Source organism: Natator depressus, chromosome 6 (genome assembly GCF_965152275.1).
Source record: "Natator depressus isolate rNatDep1 chromosome 6, rNatDep2.hap1, whole genome shotgun sequence".
Taxonomy (NCBI): Eukaryota; Metazoa; Chordata; order Testudines; family Cheloniidae; genus Natator; species Natator depressus.
The window spans coordinates 62,713,520-62,720,835 of record NC_134239.1 but is presented as its reverse complement, the minus strand read 5'-3'; the positions used below and the strand labels follow the sequence as shown (position 1 = coordinate 62,720,835).

Sequence of the window (7,316 nt, the reverse complement as noted above, 5' to 3'; positions counted from 1 at the left end):
AGGAGAGATGAACATGCAAATCTATATTCTTCCCTCTAGTTACAGTGATCGGGCAGAGGAAGGAGCTATTACACTGAGGAGAATGGAAGGCGGAGGCAGAGTGAGTGTGGGGAAGGTTAGTACAGATGAGAATGTCACAGTGAGGGGAGGAGAGCCAGGTAGGAGTGGCTCAGGGTTAGACTTAGAGGCAATAGTGGGAGAGGAGAAGATAAATGGGATGAGGGATATAATGAAGGGGGAACAGCAGGAGGATGAAAAATGAGGAATGGAGGGATGACTCTTCTGGTACTGCCCCCACACTTGTACCCTTTCACTGGCCAACCATGCATGCTTCATGGGATCAGAGTGCTGGAAGGTCTGAGAGCTTGGGGTGGTGGAGGAGGACTGAGCATGGGACTGGCTGTGCCTTTCAGCAGCACTATCTCCAACAGAGCGGTCAGATTTCTATGCAGAAATGTGGTTGGGACACTTTGCAGCTGAATTAACTATTCCTGGGTCCCCTCCATGGCTGCCTCTCGGCAGCTGCAGGGGGGATCCAGCCATAGTTACCTGCACAATCCTACTAGTTCTTGAATTGTTTGAAGAATCTTCTAAGGGAGCTAAGTCCTGGATTTCTGAGAAAATAATAATAATCAGTTCCTTCTGTAACAATACTTAGACTTTCTGAATTTGTCCTTACATGCTTGTGCTTTCTTTTGTACGCCTCCTTAGCAATTCATCCATGTTTCCACTTTTGTAGGGTTCCTTTTAGATTTTTCAAGTCATTAAAGAGCTCCTGATGCAGCCATATTGGCCTGTCACTATTCTTCCTATCTTTCCTCCACATCGGGATAGTTTGCTGTTATGCCTTTTAATATCGTCTCTTTGAGAAACTGCCAGCTCTCCTGAACTCCTTTTTCTCTTAGATTTTCTTCCCATGGGACTTTACCTACCAGTTCTCCGAGTTTGTTAAAGTCGGCTTTTTTGAAGTCCAACATCCTCATTCTGCTGCTCTCACTCCTTCCTTGGCTTCATGTTTTTGTGCCTCTGATTCCCTATCCGTAAAATGGAAATAATGAGACTTCTCTCCTTTGTAAAGGGCTTTCAGATCTATGGATGTAAAGCACAATATGAGACCAAGGTATTATTATCTATTTGAGGGTTTTCTATAGCACCCATCACTACAGTGCTGTCTAGTGGTTAGAGCTGGGCATCAGGATACCTGGCTCTTCTACTGATTCATTTACGACTCTGATTCATGAAATCTCTCATTTAATCCAAACTACGTTCAGCCTTCAGATTTGCAACCAATTCCTCGCTGTTATTCAAGGATAAAAAAGTCTCTGCATTTGTTTGAACTTTTAATGAAAACAAAAGACTCCCTCATGTTTTCTGTTCTGGATTCGTTGCTGAAAAGAAAATATCATATGTGGAAACGACAGATACTGCAAGGATTGGTGGTAGCTCTCTTTTCTGTTATTTTTCACCAGTTTAGCAGAATCCAAACATTGCTTTTGAGGTGAGTTGATATGCGTGCTGAAAGGGTCATTCTGCAAAGCCAAATTTCAATTCAATGCAATTATCTATTCTGAGCGGCAGTGTGGCCCAGTGAATCGGGCACCAGACTAGAATTCAGCAGACCTAGGTTCTATCTCCTGGTGACCTTGGCTTCATGTTTTTGTGCCTCTGTTTCCCTATCTGTAAAATCTGTGGTTAGAACTGGGCATCAGGATATCTGGCTCTTCTACTGATTCATTTATGACTCTGATCTAGGTCAGAAAACTGAGACATAGACAGGTAAAGTGAGTTTCCCAAGGTCTCCCAGGGTGTCGGTGGCAGAGCTAAGATAACTATAATAAGTAAATACTGTACAATATTATTCTATATAGTGTCTTTTATACATGCTGTATTGCAAAATGGGTTAGAGAGTTAATATCTCTGTAGCTGTATTTTTTTATTTATACAACACCAAATGTGTACAGCGTGCTTTACACAACAAGTAAAACAACAAGTCCTTGCCCCAAGGTGTTTGCAATGTAATTCAGACAAAGTACACAAGAGATGACAACATACCATGATTGAATGCATGGTGGTAAGGGATGGAGGAATGAGGACAAGGTTTACAGCAGGAAAAGAAAAAATAATGGAGGAAGAGGGAGAGAAAATAAGTAGTATAAGTGAAAGAGAAAAAATCTTTTCGTCTGAAATTTGAAATGAAGCAGGGAGCTGATGAGGCAAAGAGATATAGGAAGGCTGTTCAAAGCTAAGTACTGCAGCTTGACTCTTGAATTTCTGATATCGAATACTCGCAACGAACTGCTCATGAATAAGCCACAGACCAAGAATGATTTGAATAGTGAATACATCTGAGACAAATGGAAACTGCTTACAAACAATTCTGAAGCAGCTAAATTTATCAAATAAATTATTTGTTTCAAATTATTCACTTATCTCTTCTCCATCTTGCCTCCCTAAATTTATCCTGCAGTTTCTCTTGCTGATTCTTCTCTTTCTTTCTTAAACTATTATATACTGTTGCTGCATGCTGTTAGCACCTGCCAGTTCCACCCTACAGGTGCAATGAGAGATTCCTGTACACAGAAACAATGGACGTGCTTTAGGATCCTTCAGGATGAAAGTCATAATGGGCCAGATTTTTAAAGGTACTTAGATGCCTAAAGATGCAGATAGGTGCCTAGCGGAATTTTCAAAAGCCCCATGGTGCCTAATGCCCATTGAAATCAATGTGAATCAGGAGCCTAATATCCCATTAGGCACCTCTCTGCATCTTTAGGTACTCAACTACCTTTAAAAATCTGGCCCATGATGACTATAATATATTTTCCATTCCTAGTGAGAATACCAACTTCCATTCATGTTTTCGAACACTAACCTCTGCAAGTTTTCTCTTGGCATTTTGTGCACATCTAGTCTTCTCCACACAAGATCAAGTCAGTGTATGTGTGTGTCACAACCAAGGAAAGAAATCTCTCTGCAAGGAGGAACAAGGGAGAGGAGAGGCATAGTTACTCAGTGAAGAACAGGTCTCAGCTTGTGTGATGACCCTGATATTGCAATGTCTATTATAATGATCTACCAGCCAAGGTGACCATCTGCTGAGGTGTCTAAGTAAACACAGAAAATCGCTCTGTGGAGATTTTCAATCCTCTGGTCCCTTCCATTAGTTATCTTGGCAGGTTTAATTCATTCCATTATCATTAAATGGCTTTCAAGGACAGAACAAAAGGAATGTTGTATGTTTAGCTGCAGCTCATTAAATACTAATAATTAACAATACCTTTCTCTTCTGCATCACCATACATCCAAGGATCTCAGAGATTCATAGAGTTTAAGGCCAGAAGGGACCATTAGATCATCTAGTGTGACCTCCTGTAAGTCATAGGCCATTAAATTTCACCCACTTACCTCTGATTAAGCCCAATAATTTGTGTTTCTCTAAAGCATATCTTCCCAAAAGGCACCCAGTCTTGATTTGAAGTCATCAAGAGATGAAGAATCCACCACTTCCCTTGGTGGTTTGTTCCAAGGTTAGTCACCCCCCTGTTAAAATGTTGTACCTTATTTCTAATTTGAATTTGTTTGGATTCAGCTTTCTGCCATTGCTTTTTGTTAGGCTTTTCTCCACTACACTAAAGAGCCCTTTAGTACCTGTGCTTTTCTACCTATGAAGTTACTTATACACTAGTAACCAGATAGCAAGTGTGAAAAGTTGGGAAACTTTTTTTCAGGGGGCAGGGGAGCCGGAAGGGGATAGTTGCCTATATAAGACAAAGCCCCTAATATCAGGATGATCCTGATAATATCAGGATGTCTGGTCACCCTAGTCAATCTTCAATCTTTCAATCTTTCACCTTTCAATCTTCTTTTTGCTAAGCTAAACAGATTGAGCTCTTTTAAGTCTCCCACTGTAAAGTATTTTCTCCAGCCCTTGAATCATTTTTGTGGCTCTTTTCTGCACCCTCTCCAATTTTAAAAAAATCCCTTTTAAAAGCTGTGCTCAGTATTCCAGTATTGGTCTCACCAATGCAGTGTACAGAGGTAAAATCACCTCCCTACTCACTACTCCTTTGTTTATACATCCAAAGATTGCAGTCACCTGGAGCTGGTCAGGAATTTTTTTAAGAAAATGTTTTTTCATTAGAAAAGACTGATTTATCTCATCCAAAATGTTTTGTGGAAGGATTTTGGTTTTGAGGAACTGGCTGCTGGGAAGTGTGAACTTGGATGAACTTCTAGGGTCTGTGACCCCAAGGCAGCCACTAGCATGTGGACAGCCCTGGAGAGAGGAACCCAAGGACTCCCAGGGTCCATGGCTCCAGGGAAGCCCTGCCGTGCCATGCTGACTATCTCAGAGCATGGGACCTCTGGACTTACAGCTGGGAGCCAGGAAGCCCTGAGAACTCCAGCTCAAGCTGGGGATCAAAAACAAAATGAAAATTGAAGCAGTTGGATTTTTCCTAAACAATTTTTTTCAGAATTTTCTCTCTGCAGGAATTTCAGATTTTCTAGGTTTTGTTCTGATTTACAATGAAAACTTTTTTGAAATGTCAGAATTTCCCACAGAATGAAAATTTGGAGTTTCAACCAGTTCTACATTAGTCCTTTATGCCACAGAATTGCACTGGGAGCTCATGTTCAGGAGCTTGTCCACTATAACCCCTAAATCCTTTTCAGAGTCACTGCTTCCCAGGATACTGTTTCCCATTCTGTAAATATGACCTGTACTCCTTATTCCTAGATGAATGACCTTGCATTTGGCTCCATTAAAATGCATTTGGTTTGAATGGGCCCCGCTTTGCAAGCAACCCAGATCACTCAACATGACTGCCCTGTCCTCATCATTACTTACCACTCCTTACCAATCTTCATTATCATCCCCAAGTTTTATCAGAACTGATTCTCACAACACCCGTGTGAAGTAGGCATATATTAATATACCTATTATTCAGACAGGTAAACCAAGGCTGTCAGGGTTCCCTCCCGACTCTGAACTCTGGGGTACAGATGTGGGGACCCGCATGAAAGACCCTCTAAGCTTATTTCTACTAGTTTAGGTTAAAAACTTCCCCAAGGCACAAATTCTTCCTTGTCCTTGGACGGTATTGCTGCCACCACCAAGTGAGTTAGACAAAGATGCAGGAAAAGGACCACCAGGAATTCTTGTTTCCCCAAAATATCCCCCCAAGCCCCTTTACCCCCTTTCCTGGGGAGGCTTGAGAATAATATACCAAGCAAATAGGTAAACAAGGTGAGCACAGACCAGACCCTTGGGCTTTTAGGATGCTAAAAACCAATTTAGTTCTTAAACGCAGAACTTTATTATACAGAAAAAAGTAAAAGAAGCACCTCTGTAAAATCAGGATGGAAGGTAATTTTACAGGGTAATAAGATTTAAAACACAAAGGATTCTTTTCTAGGCAAAACTTCGAAGTTACAAAAAACAGGAATAAACCTCCCTCTTAGCATAGGGAAAATTCACAATCTAAAACAAAAGATAATCTAATGCATTTCCTTGCTTTGCTTACAATTTTTGTAATCTTAAATGCTTATTTCAGGTAGGGTTTTAGGAGATGTTTTTTTCCTGCCCTGGTCCCTCTCTGTCCCGGAGAGAACATAACAAAGAGAATACAAACAAAACCTCTCCCCGCAGATTTGAAAGTATCTTCTTCCCTTATTGGTCCTTTTGGTCAGGTGCCAACCAGGTTATTTGAGCTTCTTAACCTCTTACAGGTAAAGGAGGGATTTTATGCTACCCTTAGCTGTATGTTTATAACAAAGGCACAGAGAAGTTTGTCCAAGGTCAAACAGCCAATCAGGCAGAACTGGGAATAAAACTCAGGAGTCCTGACTCACAGTCCTCTAACCTAACCACTTGTCTCCCAAATAAATACACATGGGTCAAAGAGTGCTAAATCAGGAAGGTTGTGGCCCTTTTAAACTGCATAATATAAATAAGTTTTCCTTTTCCTTTTGTGTTTTGATTATCTTCATACAATGTCTGTGTGCCAAATACTTGATCTCAAGAGATGGCAAGGAGACAATTTGGCGTGATTTTCCAAATTGTTCTCAGAATCTTTTGCTTGACTGAGAAAGGGAGCCCATCTCTGAGGCCCAGTCAGTACAGAAAGATATCAGTTTCTTATTGATATACTGAATAAATAAAACCTCCCACCAAATTCTGATATATCCTCTGTGTAATGAAAGCATAGTGGGCATAACCCCAACGTGGATTGCAAAGGTGGTTTGGGGGGGGGCATGTTTTCCACAGTATCTAAGATTTTATTACAAAAATTTGTGTTCGTAGCTCTTCTGTTTGTGAAGAAATCCACCCGAATACAAATAGCTGTAAAAACTAGTCACTTGACTGCACAGCATTGGGGAATGTCAGTTCACGACATTTTCAATAAGAAAATATAATAATATAACATTAGCAAATGCCTGCTTGCTCATGTACAGCACATCGAACTTTAAAAATAAGTCTTAATAAGTGTCTAATCTGAAAAGTGACTAAACATGGCACTGTGAGGTCACAGTTGGAGTACTGTGTCCAGTTTTCAGCACCACCCTTTAAAAAAGAGGTGAACAAACTGGAGAGAGTCCACTTTGCAGATACAGCCTTAACCACATTCTGAAATTGGACCAAAGCCTGTAACACAGTCAGGGGCCAACTATTCTAACCAAGTGCTCTCGCTAGACTGTTTTTTGTAGTACAGATCAGGCCATGCTAGCTTAACTTTCGAGTCCCTGCCATAGCTCCACTGCACTACACCTCAAACCTCCATACCCTCTTATGTATTTAATGAATACTTGGCTGTGTACTTACCTGCAAATATCAGTACAAAACTAACCCAGAGGTGCCTGGCTCCTACGCCTGTGCTCAGACTGTTAGATCACTCTTCTAGCTGAGGTTAAGAAAAAGCTGTCTAACAGTTTAGTGTGTTCTTCTCTTTATATTCTGCACTAGGGCAGCTAGTCATCTTCTTTCCCCCAATGTTTAAAATCCCCTCTATTCCCAATGTCTCCACCCCATGATTTGAGGAAGCAGAAATGACCAAGGCTGTACTGCCAGATGGACAGCCTAACAGTAGAGCTGACATCCTCCAGCAGAGCTCTTCCATCAGCTTGTGGTAATTAAATCTGCTTTCAAGTCATTTTCACAGTGCCAGAATAATCTTTCTTGGAAGGGGTCCTGAAACCTTCTGTTTGTAGAAACAATTCTAGAGATGCCAAAAACTGATAGGAAAAATAATCTGGGTGAAGAACTGTTTCAACCCCCAAATGGATGAAGAAAAGCTGCTAGGGGCAGAGTTGTCACC

General features: G+C 41.1%; 1 long non-coding RNA gene across 1 annotated transcript in view; it reads right to left on the bottom strand.

Annotated features, from left to right (window-relative positions):
* Nucleotides 1-1,000: 1,000 nt before the first annotated feature.
* The window catches only part of LOC141990074 (uncharacterized), a 29,747-nt gene continuing 23,431 nt past the window's right edge, over nt 1,001-7,316 (bottom strand). Inside the window, exons 2-3 of the long non-coding RNA XR_012640069.1 lie at nt 2,873-2,971; nt 1,001-1,089 (exon numbers count right to left, since the gene is read on the bottom strand). This is a non-coding gene — a long non-coding RNA (uncharacterized LOC141990074). The remainder of the gene's footprint in view (nt 1,090-2,872; nt 2,972-7,316) is intronic.